Source organism: Bactrocera neohumeralis, chromosome 3 (genome assembly GCF_024586455.1).
Source record: "Bactrocera neohumeralis isolate Rockhampton chromosome 3, APGP_CSIRO_Bneo_wtdbg2-racon-allhic-juicebox.fasta_v2, whole genome shotgun sequence".
Lineage (NCBI taxonomy): Eukaryota > Metazoa > Arthropoda > Insecta > Diptera > Tephritidae > Bactrocera > Bactrocera neohumeralis.
Genome location: NC_065920.1, coordinates 6,881,382 through 6,896,943, shown reverse-complemented (window position 1 = coordinate 6,896,943; position 15,562 = coordinate 6,881,382). Strand labels below are relative to the sequence as shown.

At 33.1% G+C, this 15,562-nt stretch overlaps 1 protein-coding gene across 4 annotated transcripts in view; it reads right to left on the bottom strand.

Annotated features, from left to right (window-relative positions):
• The window catches only part of LOC126754154 (cGMP-dependent protein kinase, isozyme 2 forms cD4/T1/T3A/T3B), a 137,207-nt gene that overhangs the window by 96,737 nt on the left and 24,908 nt on the right, over positions 1-15,562 (bottom strand). The window contains exon 1 of one of the 4 annotated variants that reach the window (XM_050466102.1): positions 5,981-6,680. The exons of the other annotated variants lie outside the window; for them this stretch is intronic. The gene's annotated coding sequence lies outside the window, so the exon portion shown is untranslated. Of the gene's footprint in view, positions 1-5,980; positions 6,681-15,562 lie in introns of those variants that run through there. 4 annotated transcript variants of the gene reach the window in all.

Below are 15,562 nucleotides of genomic sequence, written 5' to 3'. Positions count from 1 at the left end.
CCAATAAATTCCGCAAGAAAATTAGAACCACACAAGTGTTTGGTTGGATGCGCAGGTATATAGATATTAAAATATATATATATATATATATATATATTGTGTATATATAATTGAAATAGACAGCGCTGCATATAAATAATTCAAAGAAAGAACATTTGTGCGGAATTCATGGTTGTTTGCTATTTGAAAGAAAAATTTTAACTGCAATATTTTATCGACTATTTACACAACACATCCCATATATCAGTATGTACAGATGTGCGCTTAAATTTACCTATCAAAACACATGTATTTACTCTACGGCAGCGGTTGCAGGTGTGAAATGCGCATTAGTCGCTCATTGCAAATACAAAAATATTTATATTTTATCAAATACATATGCACATCTAAAATTATTTTCTGTAAAATTTCCAAAAAAAAATATATACATATATATATATTTACATAAATTTCCTTTCGTGGAAAATTAGCTTACACTTGCTCACTTTTAATGCAATTTATCCTTAATGCACACACACGAAAATATCTAAACAATACTCTTCCATTTAAAGCCACTATAAGCTTCACCTAACCGGCAGGAAAGTTCAGCTGGCGCACTGGCATTAATTTCACATAAATTTCACTTACTCACACACACTCAACAATTAATTTAACAGCGCATAAATATTAAATAATTATATTTATGTGCAAATGTGTTGATAATTAGGACAGCACTGTAGGACTGGGTCGGCTGCTGCACCGCTTAAAGCCGCGTATTCGCGGCGACTGAATAATTAAGGTAAGATTTTTTATGAAACACGCCACTAAATGACCCGACAGCCATAACGGCATTACAAAGTAAAATCGCAAAAAAGAATTAAATAAAATAAAGACGGCAGGGAATTTTGGTTTTACAAAATATTGCAAACAATAATGCATTGACCTTGAGAGAGAAGACGCCGCGATTTGTATAAACAACTTGTTGCGCTTTTATTAAGCAAATTTATTAAGCACCTATTTAATCGTAAATTTTTAAACATACACGCGCACACATACAAAAGCGCATATTTGCATATTGTCTCGGTGAAGATGCACTTTTGTGCAGGAATGTTGTAATGTGGTGTGCCTTATTGCCACACTCATTGATTTTGGGGTGAGGTTAATGCGAGTCAATGAGAAAGGAATTAAAAATTTCGAAATGAAAATTCAAAATGTTTATTTAAATATAATTAAAAAATATGAAAAAATAATATAAATATAAAAAAAATGAAACTTAATAAAAAAAGAAATAAATACAAAAAAATCATTTTTGAAAATACCAAAATTAAAGTTAAATAAAAAAATAAAATGAAAAAAAATAAAATAAAAAAATAAAATAAAAATAAAATAAAAATAAAAAAAAAATAAAATTCAAAAAAATTAAATCAAACAAAAACTGCGAATTAAAAATTCAAAATGTCGATGTAAAAATTAAAAAAAAAAAATATGAAAAAAATTTAGATATACATGTATAAAAAAAAAATAAAGTTAAAGCAAAATTAAATAAAAATAAAATTAAAGCAAAATTAAATAAAAAAAACATAATTAAAATAAAAAAAACTAAAATTAAATAAATAAAAAAGAAATAGAAAAGTGTTAAAAACTATTAAAAACAAGAAATAACGTTAACATTCGACAACACCGAAACTTTAATACCCTTCACAGGTGCATTTCTTATAGCATAAAGACAAAAAGCACTCCAGCTTTGATTCGACGCAGTACCCGTCGGGAGAAAGACCAGGTGGGAAAGGACCTGGCTACACTTGGAATCTCCTTATTGAGTTATTTTACGATTAGACTGGGTTGGGTGCCTGGCCACAGCGGTATTGCAGGAAACTGTAAGGCTGATGAGGACGGGTGCCTCAGCCTCAATAACAGGTAAAAGCTCCGTTGGCTTCTTGAGGCTCACTACTGGACTGTCTTAAAATCTTAATGGCGCATGGTTAATCGTAAAAGGAGTAAGGAACTCTTATTTCTCGGCAAGGTCCTTTCAATGGTTGTAGGAGTTCTAACTGGACACTGTCGGATCAAAATTCAAGCAGTAAGATTGAACATCTAACCGTATTCTAGCTGCTTTAGCTATTTCGAAATGGATATGATAGAATCATCTCAACACTTCCTCCCCGAATGTCCCGATTTTGCCATCTCAATGCAAAAACAGCTTGGATCTCGTATTTTTCGACATTCAGGTGAAAAGGCAGATTTAGAAATAAAACACCTAAGCAGATTCGTTTTAGGTTCAGGGCGTTTTGCCGATAGCTGATAGTCACCTATAGGAGTTTTTCGTATGGCTTCATAAAGGATTGTTTCACTTAGCAGTCTCAGTGTGGTACCCTGCCTTGCTGAGGAATCAGTTATCTAACCTAACCTATCTCAAAAACAGAGGGACAAAGTCGCTTATATACAGAATATAGAAATATAAATCGACTAAATCCTGGTGAACATTTACATATATATTAAGGTCCCCAACGACTGCTTCTGGGTGCTACTAACTGTTACTAGATGTTTCTCGCAAACTTAATACACCCGGGTTCACGGTTTAAAAAATATATGACCCGATCTCGACCTTTTTTACAAAGGAGATTAGACAAGCTACATACATACATATATGTGCCAAGTTTTATTCCTCTATCCTAACTGATGTTCGATTTATCTTTTGTAAAGTGAGGAAAAATTTAAAATCGTATGTATAGATAAGTAGGAAGTAGGCGTGGTTGGTGTTCGATTCGTTACTTTCAAACTATAAAGAAAGGTTGTAAAAATCATCCAATCACAAATTTCATGCCGAGCAGAATTGCAATTTTAGTAAAAGTTAATGCTAAGGTCATAGTGAAACGAAGATCAAGTAATAATTAAAACAAAGTACACTGAAAGGCCAAAATCGTGAAAATATCTAGTTTTACTATACACAATTGGTTGCTTTCGATAAAAGTATATAAATTATAAATATAAAATAAAGCCTTTGCCTTACAAGCTCAATGTTTTGTAAGCGTTTATGCAAATCTTAACTTGTTTGAGGTTGAAACAAGGTTCCCGTTCTATACCAATATTGTTCCAACCTAACAAGTGCTGAGTAAATAAGAATCCTATAAGGCATGTAGAATAGGAAGATATGAACAGCTGATTTTTTTTATTTTTCAATTGCCATAAGTATGTACTTATTTTAATTGTCGCATTTTATTGGCAACAATAAATTTTTACAAATAAATTACACAGTAAAATCAACGCCAATTAAAGATAAATATAAAATATAGTGCAGCAACGCGTTAATTGGCAACCACCAATTTGAAAATAGCAAAGTGGCAACCAAACAAACATCGAAAGCAGCAAACTGCGAACAAGGTAGTAAATCAAGAAATTAGCGGGCGATAGACGCTGCAGCGATCGTACGAGCGATAAACATAAATCACCGCCGTTAAAAAGACAGTCGGTGGACGGACAAAAGGCGAAAATAACAAGGCAAATGAAAACCGCGGCACTTGCTGTTGAGTGCAATGCGCACGCCAGTCCCACAAACGCTGGAGTACCCCACTACAGCTCTGTGTGCCTGGCGCTGAGACTGCCACAAACGTCGTGGAACCGCCGTAATCCGACAGTGGCATGTTGCTTTTCACAAGGGATTAAAGTGAATTAAAAGGTTTTTATTGGACGCTTTCATAAAGGCAGCCAACGCCTAACGCCTGTCGGCTGCCGCCTGTTATTGGCTTAAAGTTTTTATTCATTATTAACTGTTAAATACTTTTTTCTTGCAAATAGTAGCGCTTTTTCGCGTGATCGATGGCTTTGCAACACCGCAACACCGCACCACCTGCCGCCTTCCTTCATCGTGTGGATTGCTTAATTTAGTCATTATTTCTGTGCCTTTTCGGGCGCTGTTACGCTTTTCAAGTATATTTAAAAATAGTTAAAATATTGTATAAAAAATTGGGTAGTCACTTATTTAGTTGGTAACTGTGTTGACAGCGCGACACGTTTGATCAGTTAAGCCGCTAAGGCGCGATAGCGTCAAAATGGCAAATGAAATAAGTCTTTAAATGTGTGTTGGGAGCGTTTGGGAGGTGTGAAGCGTGTAGCCCGCCAAGGGGTGTGGCGCGCGGCGGGAATGGCTCATTGCTTTCATGGGTATTTGTGGCATGTGGTCACATGACGGCATGGCGGTGACAATAAAGTGAACATTATGAAATGTACAGTGCAAATACATTGAGTAAAAGGGCAAAAACAACTACAACAACGGATAAGTACAAAAACGATATAAAAATACGAACAAAGAAATAATGAGCAATAAAAGAGATATAAACACTTTGTGGAATATATCGAAGCACTAAATATTTGCAAGTCATTTAAGGTTAAAGTAAATAAGCCTGTGGATGCAATATTTTTATCGGGTGCTTGAACAAGTTTACTGAAATTCTGTAGATAACTTAAGAATATATGAGTACCTTTTCGCTAAATCCTAAGACACAAAGAGTCAATATTGAAACAATTAAAGTGCTGACATCATCGGCGGATATCGAATAGAAATAGAAGGCATATAAAAGGGCTTAATGACAAGTTGTTTCCTTTCAGCTCTTGTTGTTAGAAAAAAAAATAGAAATTTTTCCCCATTGGGTTCTTGTCTCCAGGAATCTGTATAAAGGGTTATAAAAGATCTGTCAAATTGGAAAACCTAATCTAAACTAAGCTTGCACAGGGCAAGTTTGTGGAAATTTTACAGGCAACCTGAATATGTTATGTCCATAGAGTGATGGCCTTGTGCGCTGGGTTTGGGACCTGCCACATATAAAGCACCCCCAATGGAAAGAAGAATCCCGGCTATAACCACGTAATCGGTGTTTACACAAATAAAGAAGAAGAATATAAGTGATGGTATCAAATAAGCGCGAAAATTGCAAGGAAAAAATTGTAATTTTTAGTTTACAACCAGTGAGAACAGCTTCATTTTCAAGCACGGGAATATTATTTTATTGTCGTGCTTCTCAACCTAACAGACTTTATGGATTTTTCAAAGCAGTTGTTCAACTTTTATTTGATGGTTATATTATTTATTTTTTTGTTATTTTTTCATTTATTTTTTTTTTTTTATTTATTTTTTGTTATTTTTTTATTTATTTCAATTTTTTAACTGATTTATTTGTTTATTTTTTTTTTGATCAATATGAATTAAAAATATATATAACTGGTTATCATATTTGTTCTCCATAATATTATTATCTTTAGACTGATTTGACAGGTTTGACAAGTAAGCATGTTATTTTTATTATCCTATTTTTTTTATACGGCATTAACGTATTTTATAGAAAAACTGATTTTTTCACAATTTCACCAAAATAATGCAGTTTTTTATATACAAAAACAACTTGAGCGATTAATATTTGTAGTCACTGTACATTTAACTTAAATAGTCATACTTTAATTTTTTTGTTTTGTAAAAAAAATTTAATTTTATTATATAAAATTTTAAAATATTTTGTTATTAATTTTTAATTGTTGGTGGTTGATATAAAATTTTGAAAATGTATTTTTTTGTAAATTTTAAATTTTTGTTTTTTTTAAATATTTTAATATTAAATTTTTACTTTTTTTTATTATTTTATTATTAATTTTTTGCTGATATACATTTTTAATTTTTTTTTAATATTTTATTATTAATTTCTTACTTTTTTTTATTGGAAGAAAATTTTTAAAAATGTATTTTTTTATAAAGTTTTCATTTTTTTAATACTTTATTATTATTTTTTACTTTATTGTTGATATAAATTTTTAGAAATTTATTATTTTATAAATTTTTAAATTTTGAGCTTTTTTTTATTATTTCATTATATATTTTTTATTTTTTGGATATAAATTCTGAAAATGTATTTTTTATGAATTTTCAATTTTAGTTTGTTAATTTAAAATTTTAAAATATACAAATCTTTTTAAATATTTGTTTCTTTAATTTTTAGCAGCAAAACGTGATTACCTTTGCGTTGTGGAGCCCCTTTTTGTCACGCCCGATTGTTTAGTTGGTTTGTTTACGCTTTTGTTTGTTGTTTTTTGTTGTATTTAAACGCTCTGTGCCCGCTACTGCTGCGTTTACGCGCCTTGCATGGGCAAACTAGGAAACACTTCAACTATTTAGTAGGTTTGTAAATAATTTTAAGTTTTTTCTATTTCTTTTTGCTTTTAGATTTTTCTATTTATTTGCATTTACACTTGTTCTGTTGCCAACAATTAACGGTTTAGGCGTGTTACCACGAGCGTTTAGCACTTCCTAAAGTAAACTTTGTTAAGCAAAACTATTGGCAATGCGGCTTTAAGTTAATATTAATAGAGTTTCCATTAAAAGTATGAAATTTTACTTTTTTGCAAAAACTTAACAGACACTTTGAAAATTTTCTGCTTCTTCTTATTTTCCAAATCAACAAATCACTTGTAAGCAAATAAGTAAAGCACAAGAAGCATGCCTGCTCATTATGTACATTAGGTGCACGTAAGTCACAACTAATTACATAAGTACGTAAGCAAATAATTAAGTAAATCGATTGTTGTCTCTTCAACAACTTAAACAAATATGTAATAAGTATTTTTGTTTTGCGCTCGTGACCGTAAACGTTGCGACGGCGCGTTATGAAAATCAATATGAATATGGTATATGGCTCGAGTGAAATATTTAAAAACCGATACGCGCTTGAAGAGTGCTGGAAGCGAACTGTTCGCGCCAGCGCTGGAGATGGGGACGGAGAGCCCATAGCTAGGCGCAAGAACATTGCCAGCGCGCCTCACAACAACACACACATGCACAGCTATTTGTTCGTGGCGCTGTGAAAGTTAACGAAAGCAGGGAGCGAATTCGCGTGTTCATGAACGGCGGGAGCCATTAGCCGCTTCAATTACTCCATCGCGCTTGCTCAATTTCGCAAGGTGCGCTCTTCGCTCGGCCATTTATGCTCAATAAGCAGTGGCTCTTTCCAAAAGAGTCCAGCTTAAGCTCGGGCACTGCTTGCAAAGCTCTGTTTGTAGCTGGTGCCGCACTTTCTCGCTAGCTCACTCACTGCTTTCTGTTTCCTTCCGTTTGTTTTACTTTGCTAGTTATAATTTCAAATATTAATATGAAAGCAGCCGGGAACAGAGTTGCATTATGTGTTTTATTGTCATGTGGAAATTTTTTCTGCTGTATTTTTTTCTCTCTCTCTGATTTATGCGTTTGCTTCTAAATTATCGATTTTTAATCAAAGTACTTGCAGATTAGTTGATGTTTTACATGTAAGACATTGGTAATTACCTTAGGCACTCGGTGATAGCGGTACTATCGTCACAAAACATTGTATTTGTACTTTGACGGTTCTTATCTGAAGGAGAATTCTTGTTTATTCGGTATTTTTGCAAGTGTCTTCTAGATAAGATTTCGCCAATTATTGAATGTGTGCATTGGAAATATTTATACCAGGAAGGAGAGTATTCTATAATATGAATGTGATTTTCAGTTACGTTTTTAAACTTAAACTTCGTTGGATGGAATATTTATAGATTAACTAGATATGTCTTGGCTAAAAATAAGCGAAAGTGGTAAAATATATGGTGAAGAGGTAACATATGGTAAAAGGAAAGTAGCATGTCTTGTCTTTTCCATCATCGTTTCTCTCCACAGTTGAATTCAATGAAGTGTCGCCATTCGAAATTTCTTGGTTTAAAAATTGACAATATCGGAAAATACAGACAAATTTAATATAGTTTTTTTGGCTATATTTTTTTTTTTTGGCTTTATTTTATTGATCTTCAAGTCTCATCTATTCAAAAAAGTTCTCGAAGGAGTCTTTAAATTGCAATAATGACGGAATCGTAAAAGAGAGAGAGAGGCATTACAATATTGACGTAATAGAAAAAGAGAGAGAGAGAGAGAGAGGTACATGTAGTTACAACTAGCATCCAGCTGAACTTGTAAACGAGAGAGTGAAAAAAGAGAAAAGAGAGAGAAAGAGAGAGGGAGAAAGATCTCATTAGAGATCGCATTTATTTGAACTTGTAGGTGTAAGCAATTCCGTTTATTTATTTTATAAGTTCATCCAAAAACTAATAAAAGAAAGTAAATCGGTAGCTTTTTCTAATGAAGCATTTTTTGAAATTAACAGTGATAGTTTGACGGCGCTTTTTGGTCTTACTAGAGCACTTCACAGTAGTTTATGTGGTACGCCATTTGGCGGTAAGCTTTAAAACAGCACCGCATAGATTTTTCAAAGCGCTTTCAAGGTCTTTTTAACACTTTCATCAATTCAAAAATATATTTTAAAGTTGATTGACTGACTGACTGTATTCCAATAATCCTAAAGAAAGCCGAACTAAGTCTAAGTTAGGGATCTACTTGCCCGATTTCATTATACTTTGTTTCATGCTTCGAATATGAATGAAATTGAACAACAAATTATTACGGAATACATCATATCTAATGAGGCTGAATGATAAGTTCTCCTCAATAAGCTCTACAGAATTCATAATACCAATCTGTGTGGAAATGGTATACCCCTACTATTTATTCTTTTTTTAACAAAGCTAAAGTCTATTTCTCGGTCGATTATTTTTCGGCAAACAACCTTCTGCCGATCTCACAAAAAAACATAAAATTCTGACAGCGAAAAGTCCATATCTGGCAACTCTCCATACTGCTCTCCTTATGGGCGGTTGCATTAAAAAAAAAATTTTGCATTTTCTACTGCATTATTTGAAGAGCATTCGCGAAATGCATTTTTCTGATATGCACACATACATACAATGCTTCTAAAGCTATGCTTTCATATATAAATACATATGCATATGTATTTCCACGCCAAATACCTAGCGATACCAAGCGTTAAATGCAAGCAAGCAAACGTAACAACAAACAGAAAGCTAGCAAATATGAAAAGCTCGGCAAAAAGCTTATTCAGCGAAAGCTGCCAAAACGAGAGCTTTAGCACTTTTCGTTGATCTTAAAGTTTTAATGTGTTTATATATTTGATTCAGTAAAGCGCTCTCTTTATTCAGCTATTTGTAGATACTATGTGTACGTAAGCTTTTTGATCGCACTGTGCAGCAAAGTGGGAATTTGAATTTGTATATAAAAAAGAATTTATTTATAAAATTTACTTGAAGGTTTCAATAAATAAAATGTAGAAAAAATGTAATAGAAATAGTATAACAATTATAATTATAATAACTTCAATGTTAAAATATTACAGAAAACGAGCATTCAAAAAAATAATTTGCCTCAAATTTTGTATTTCTAACCAAATTTCGTGTGCGGAATCATTGCAAATGTTGGAAAAGGCTTACGGATTCAGTTTTATCAAAAATATAAGTCTGCGAGTGATATAAAGTTTTCAAAATTGGTCGAGAGATCGTTGAAGACATGCCTGGTTCTAGACTACTACCTCTACCACTGATGAAAATGATAAAAATGTGAAGGATATGGTCTTATAAATCGTCAGGCAAGAGTTAGAAAGATGTCAAGAGAATTCGATATCTCTAGCAAGTCCGTTAGAACGATTTTGGTGGATATTTTGGGTATGAAACCCGTTTCTGCTTGACTCGTCCCGAAAAATCTGAATCTTTTTCAAATTCTGATCCCACAGTCATAGATAGCAATATAACTGCTAATGACACATGGGTCTATGAGTTTGACATGTAAACAAGTCAACAATCATCGGAATGGAACAAATTTTCAGTCAATCGAAGAGATAAAACAAAATTCACTGAAGGAGCTGAAGGCCATTCAAAAAAGTGCTTCTGAAAAGTGTTTCGAGGACTGGAAAAATCGTTGGCATAACATCTGGCGGAGATTATTAGGTATAACTCTATGGCTCGTCAGAAGAATTTCGGCCCATCTTTGAAACGTTCTTAGAAAAAGCATTAAATGAGTTAAAAACCACTTAGATAGCTTGGAAAACTACTTGAATTTTGAACTTCGATTCAATTGTACACCAGTTGTTATCAAAACGACGATCTACCGCCTGAAGGTATGCTACAATCATACATTTTTATTATTAAGGAACAAACATTAATCAACGGAAGGTGGAATAAACTTGTCAACCATGAAAGAATGACAGCTTTCTCAAAGAAAGCAGGAGGAAGCAGTAAAAGCCAGCCGTAGATTAAACATAGCCAGTGTTGAATATTACAAGCTAAATATGAGCAGGAAATTTCTGCTGATGGAAACCCTTTGTATATAATAGTCCACTGATGAAGGTATTAAAAAATATAAGGATGCGTTTTGTGCTGGTTTAATTAATACATAGAACTCAAACTTGAACTTTAACTAACAAAACACGTGGTTGGACATATTTGAGGCAATGATAATGGGCTCTTTATAAACTTTAAAGAATATTTTTCAGGGTTAAAAGCCATCGTTTGCGCGCCAAGGCAATGCTCAAATCTCCATTTACAACAAATTTTGTTCTGAGAGCAGGTTTTTCATTGGTGGGCTTTCTATTAGAATATTATTTTCTGCGGTTGTAAGCTAGAATCTCAAAAGACATTTCTAGAAATCTGTTTACAATGATGATACTAAAAAAGTACCATTCTTAAGCTAAGAGTTGTTGCTTAGATAATGTCACGAAAAGCACTCAGTTATAGCATCAAGAGCACAATTTAGACATATCGGTTAGTATCCTTCAAGCAAAAAAATATCCAGTGGAACCGTGCTGGGCCCATAACCTGTTAGAGTGGGCAGAGTAAAACGCGTATTTACTTGGTGACGGTATCAATAGGAAGGAAGTTTATTAATAATGAAGTTATCGCCTATTCATAATGACATCTTTCAATAGCATGTCTAAGAAATATACAGGGTGTTTTGTTAGATCATAAATATACAATTTTCTTCTCAACAAAATATTTATATGATTCTTTCTTTAACACCTGATAAACTAGTTATTTGCTTAAAAGTGAGCTCCCAACCAATAGACCCAACAAATTTGCCAAGTCATTTGTGTGCACATAATACTTTAAAAATTTTGCACCTTACATTCAACTAGTAATTTGATTAATTTTATTTAAGCAAACCTCAATAATTTAGTTTGTTTGCCTTTGAATTTTGCCGAGCGCTCAGCGAACAACTGTTTACACTTTTAATTTCGCCATTTCAGGTTGTTGTGCCAAGCATTCACTTTTTACTCAAAACATGTTTTCTCTTATCATCTTCCTGCTTTATCGGCAGTCGCTGGAACATTTGAGGTGATAAGCTCCAAAAATAGAAACAACATTTACACACAGCTGTTTTTTGGTAAATATTTGAAAGAAAACAAAAACAATATCAATTATTCGAAGAGAAGACAGGAGAGATAAACGCTAGAAATAAATAGGCCTCGTTGTAGTTGTTGTTGTTTTGGCGCACGATAACGTGTAGACAATACGGAATCAAGTTGGAAATCTACGTATGGCTGTATGTGTGTGTACTTTGCACAGGTGTACACTTGTGTGCAATAAAATGGCAAAGTCGTTTGACCAATTAAGATTAGTTAGTGTGTTAATTAGATTTGTATAAATATTAGGGAAACGTGTTATGAATAAATCAACATCACATTTATTTTATAATGCCGGCTAATCTTATTTTTTGTCGGTGTGTTAGTGAGTCAGTATGCATTTGACTGTCGGAAAGAGTTCTACAGATACTGATGACTATGAAAAGGTTGAAAAATGTTTCAGCAGGCATGCGATAGTTCACCAATCTTACCAAGAAACGTTATTACCTATTTTCGAGAGCCTCTTCATGATCATCATTAGTTGTTTTCGAACTATAAAAATCGTTCAACCCTATAAGACAACTTGAGAATGAAGGTCTATAGTACTAATAATCTACTTAAGTGTAGTTTTAGACTCCGTTTTTTATGTCGACGTCTATAGAAGAGAGGTCCCATCATTCAAACAACAAAAACTACCCAAAATTTCTGATATTTCTACTTTCGCAAATTCTGATAATAGCTCAATATGTCTACAAACGTCCCAACATCGCGAGTAGCGTAATCTTGTACTCAATGAACCTTTAGTGGGTTAGCCTATAGATATTCTGATTGACAGTATTATTTAACGAAACATGTCGGTTTTTTCGAAGTTGAGTCCTTTGTATGACGACATATCACAGAATATTTAAATAATATATTTTTAAGGAGTTTTACAACACATGCGTCAACTATTAATCGAAATATTTATGGAAATATAACCCGAATTAATCGACTATTAATTAAAATAACCGCTTATTAATCGAAAAACTAAAAAAAAATAAAATATCTGAAGATTCTTTATTGAAATATCCGATAAATTATTAATCGAAATATTAATTGAAACAATCGATTATTAATCGAAATAGCGAACAATAAAATAAATCAACTGATGACAACAGATTTGAGATTGGTCATCTGAAAATAAGGAGTATACCATAATCGATAGACTATTAATCAAAATTTTAATTGAAACAATCGATAAATAATCACAGAATATTTAACTAATATACTTTTAAGGAGATTTACAACGCAAGCGAGAATTATTAATCGAAATATTATTAATTGTTATTATCGATTATTAATCGAAATATAAACTGAAATAATTGACTACTAATTAAAATAACCGATTATTAATCGAAAAACTAAAAAAAAATAAAATATCTTAAGATTCTTTATTGAAATAGATAAATTATTAATCGAAATATTAATTGAAACAATCGATAAATAATCGAAATAGCGAACAATAAAACATCTTATGACAAGTTTGGGATTGGTCAGCTCAAAAAAAGGAAAATACCATAATTGATAGATTACTTATCGAAATAATCGATAGATTATTAATCGAAATATTAACTAAAACAATCGTTAAATAATCGAAATAGCGAAATATAAAATAAAACATCTGACGACAAGTTTGCGATTGGTCAGCTGAAAAAAAAGGAAAATACCATAATTGATAGATTACTTATCGATAGATTATAATTCGAAATATTAACTAAAACAATCGATTAATAATCGAACAATAAAATAAAATACTAATTTTTGGAGAACAAAACAGTAGTCTCTCTGCAATTTTGGTTTCTGCTGTGATGGATACTCGAACCCACAACTCTCTGCATAACCGACACACATAACAGACTCTACAGCGATAATTTTGCTTCAAAAAATATTTATTTTTCCTCAATGCTGTTATTTTTATGCACGCCTCTGTATATATTTACATAAACTCAAATTTTCTTTAAAAAATACATATCTACTACGATTACTACTATTTCTATGCACGCCACTGCACTTAAAATCATAAGCACCCATGCCAGTGCTGTGCCAAGCATTTTAGTCGCACGCTTGCTTGCCAATTAATGGCCAAGATCACCGAGTAATTGCGAGCAGCATTCAAAACACCAACTATTCAGTCATTCGGACAGACCGTCAATCAGGCAGTCAAGCAGCCGTGTAATATGTGGCCAAATCACTCAATAATTTTTTCAATTGTGCATTTGAAATGTTATTAAATTGGAATGTGTGCATGTATGACAAGAGTGTGTGCGCATAGAAATGCTATTGGATTTTGCAAATGCTGTCACTAGCGAGGTGACAGCTTCCGCGCGGTCATAAACACACACCTACACACATAGTAACCAACAGTTCGTCACTCACACAGTCACTCATCTGTCAGGCATATCACAACACTTGACATGTGTGTGGCCACTAACCATACTGGCTGCTGGCGGAGCGACTACCGCCGGCGACCGGCTTTTTTGATCGCCGATCGCATTGCTTTGTTATTAATTCAACCGCTTGGCTGTTGGCAGCGCCTGCCACCCCACCCGAATGCAATCGCCCGATGAGGCCTCGTGCAATTCTCATTTGCATTTCTATAAAATCTTGCCGCGCCGCTCACAGCCACACTCACCGCTCTCGCTTGTCGCTCCCCTTATCGCATATTTCTCACCTTTTTTCTTATCGTTGCGGCATTTTTTCATTGTTGCATGCAAATTAAATGAAAATTTTCCGTGTCTTTTGTTTTATTGATTTGTTTTATGTGACAATCTGTTATGCAGTCGCATCAAAACAACAACAAATGTGCACTTTATTAATGCAATGATGGAAAAAAGAAGCAAAAAAAATTTATATTTTCAAAAAAATATTATTTTTGCTGTTGTTGTTGGCGCGTTGGTGTCTGATAACGCGCTCGGCTGTTATTGAGTAATATTTTCATGGCTTTTACTAATCATTCGTGAGGCAATAAACATGCAAATACATACACAAATCAAGTCTTTAGCAGTAGGTACATATGTATGTATGTATTTATAAGTGGACTATAGCGAAAACAGTTGATCATAAAAGTAATTGTACAGCAGTAATTAATTTATTTTTTGTAATAAATATTTTTATTTATTTTTATGGATTTTTTAGTAGTTTTTTAAGAAATTTTTAAATTTTTATATAATCTACAAGAATCCGAGATTTGAGAAATTTTAGCTTAAACGCTTCAAAAGCTATTTTATTTTTGGTAAAACTTATTTTTTGGTGCTTTTTTTGGGAAATTTTGAATGCTAAGTGACAACTTCTAAAATTGAAGTAAATATTTTTCCCTGAAGGAATATTTTTCACGGTGTATAATTTCATCTTAACCCATAAATTCAATATTTGCTTTTTTTTTGGTCCACCCAAATGTACATACATATATGAAAATTTTCGAGAAACGTTGGTCAACTTTTTTGGTAATGAAAAACTTATTTCGGTCTACCTTAATGTATATACAAATTTTCAATAATTGTTCGACAAAATTTTTTTGATATTGAAAAGCATTGAAAACGATCGCTGGCGGAACATATTTGAAGCTAAACCCCAGGTATCGAGCATGAAGAAAATTCTTAGAGAAATAAGTATTAAAAGTAGACCAATTTACAAAATTCACTTTTATAAAATTTAGCTTTTACCCGTAAACTAAATATTGGGTAGTCGAAAAAGTCTTTTCGTATTTCTAATCAAACTTCAACTTAGTTTTTTTGTATTTATACTGAACTTTAATGAACCAAATATGTACTATTTTGGTCGACCACTTTTTGCAATTTTTCCGCTAGAGACATTATTCCATCAGCGCAAAACTTTTCTGGTTTCTCGGCGAAAATTAATTTTTGAAGCCACCTTTACTCCATTAAGGGAGTTCTGCATTGACCGAATCATATGGTAGTCCGACGGTGGTCCGAGGTCAGTGTTATATGGTGGATGCATTAAAACTTCCCAGCCAAGCTCTCCCAGTTTTTGCCGAACCATCAAAGATGTGTGTGGTCTAGCGTTGTCCTGATGGAAGACGAAGCGCTTTCTGTTGATCAGTTCTGGCCGGTTTTTTCGATTGGTTGCTTCAATCTCATCAGTTGCTGACAGTAAAATGTAGAATCAATCGTTCGACCAGGCTGGAGCAGCTAATAGAGGATGATTCCTTTCCAATCCCACCAAACACTCAGCATAACCTTTCGTGTCGTCAATCGTGGCTTTGCGACCATTTGTTAAGCTTCACCACGCTTGGACCATGATCTTTTTTGCACATTATTGTCGTTTTTGATACACTTTTCGTCTCCTGTTGCCAT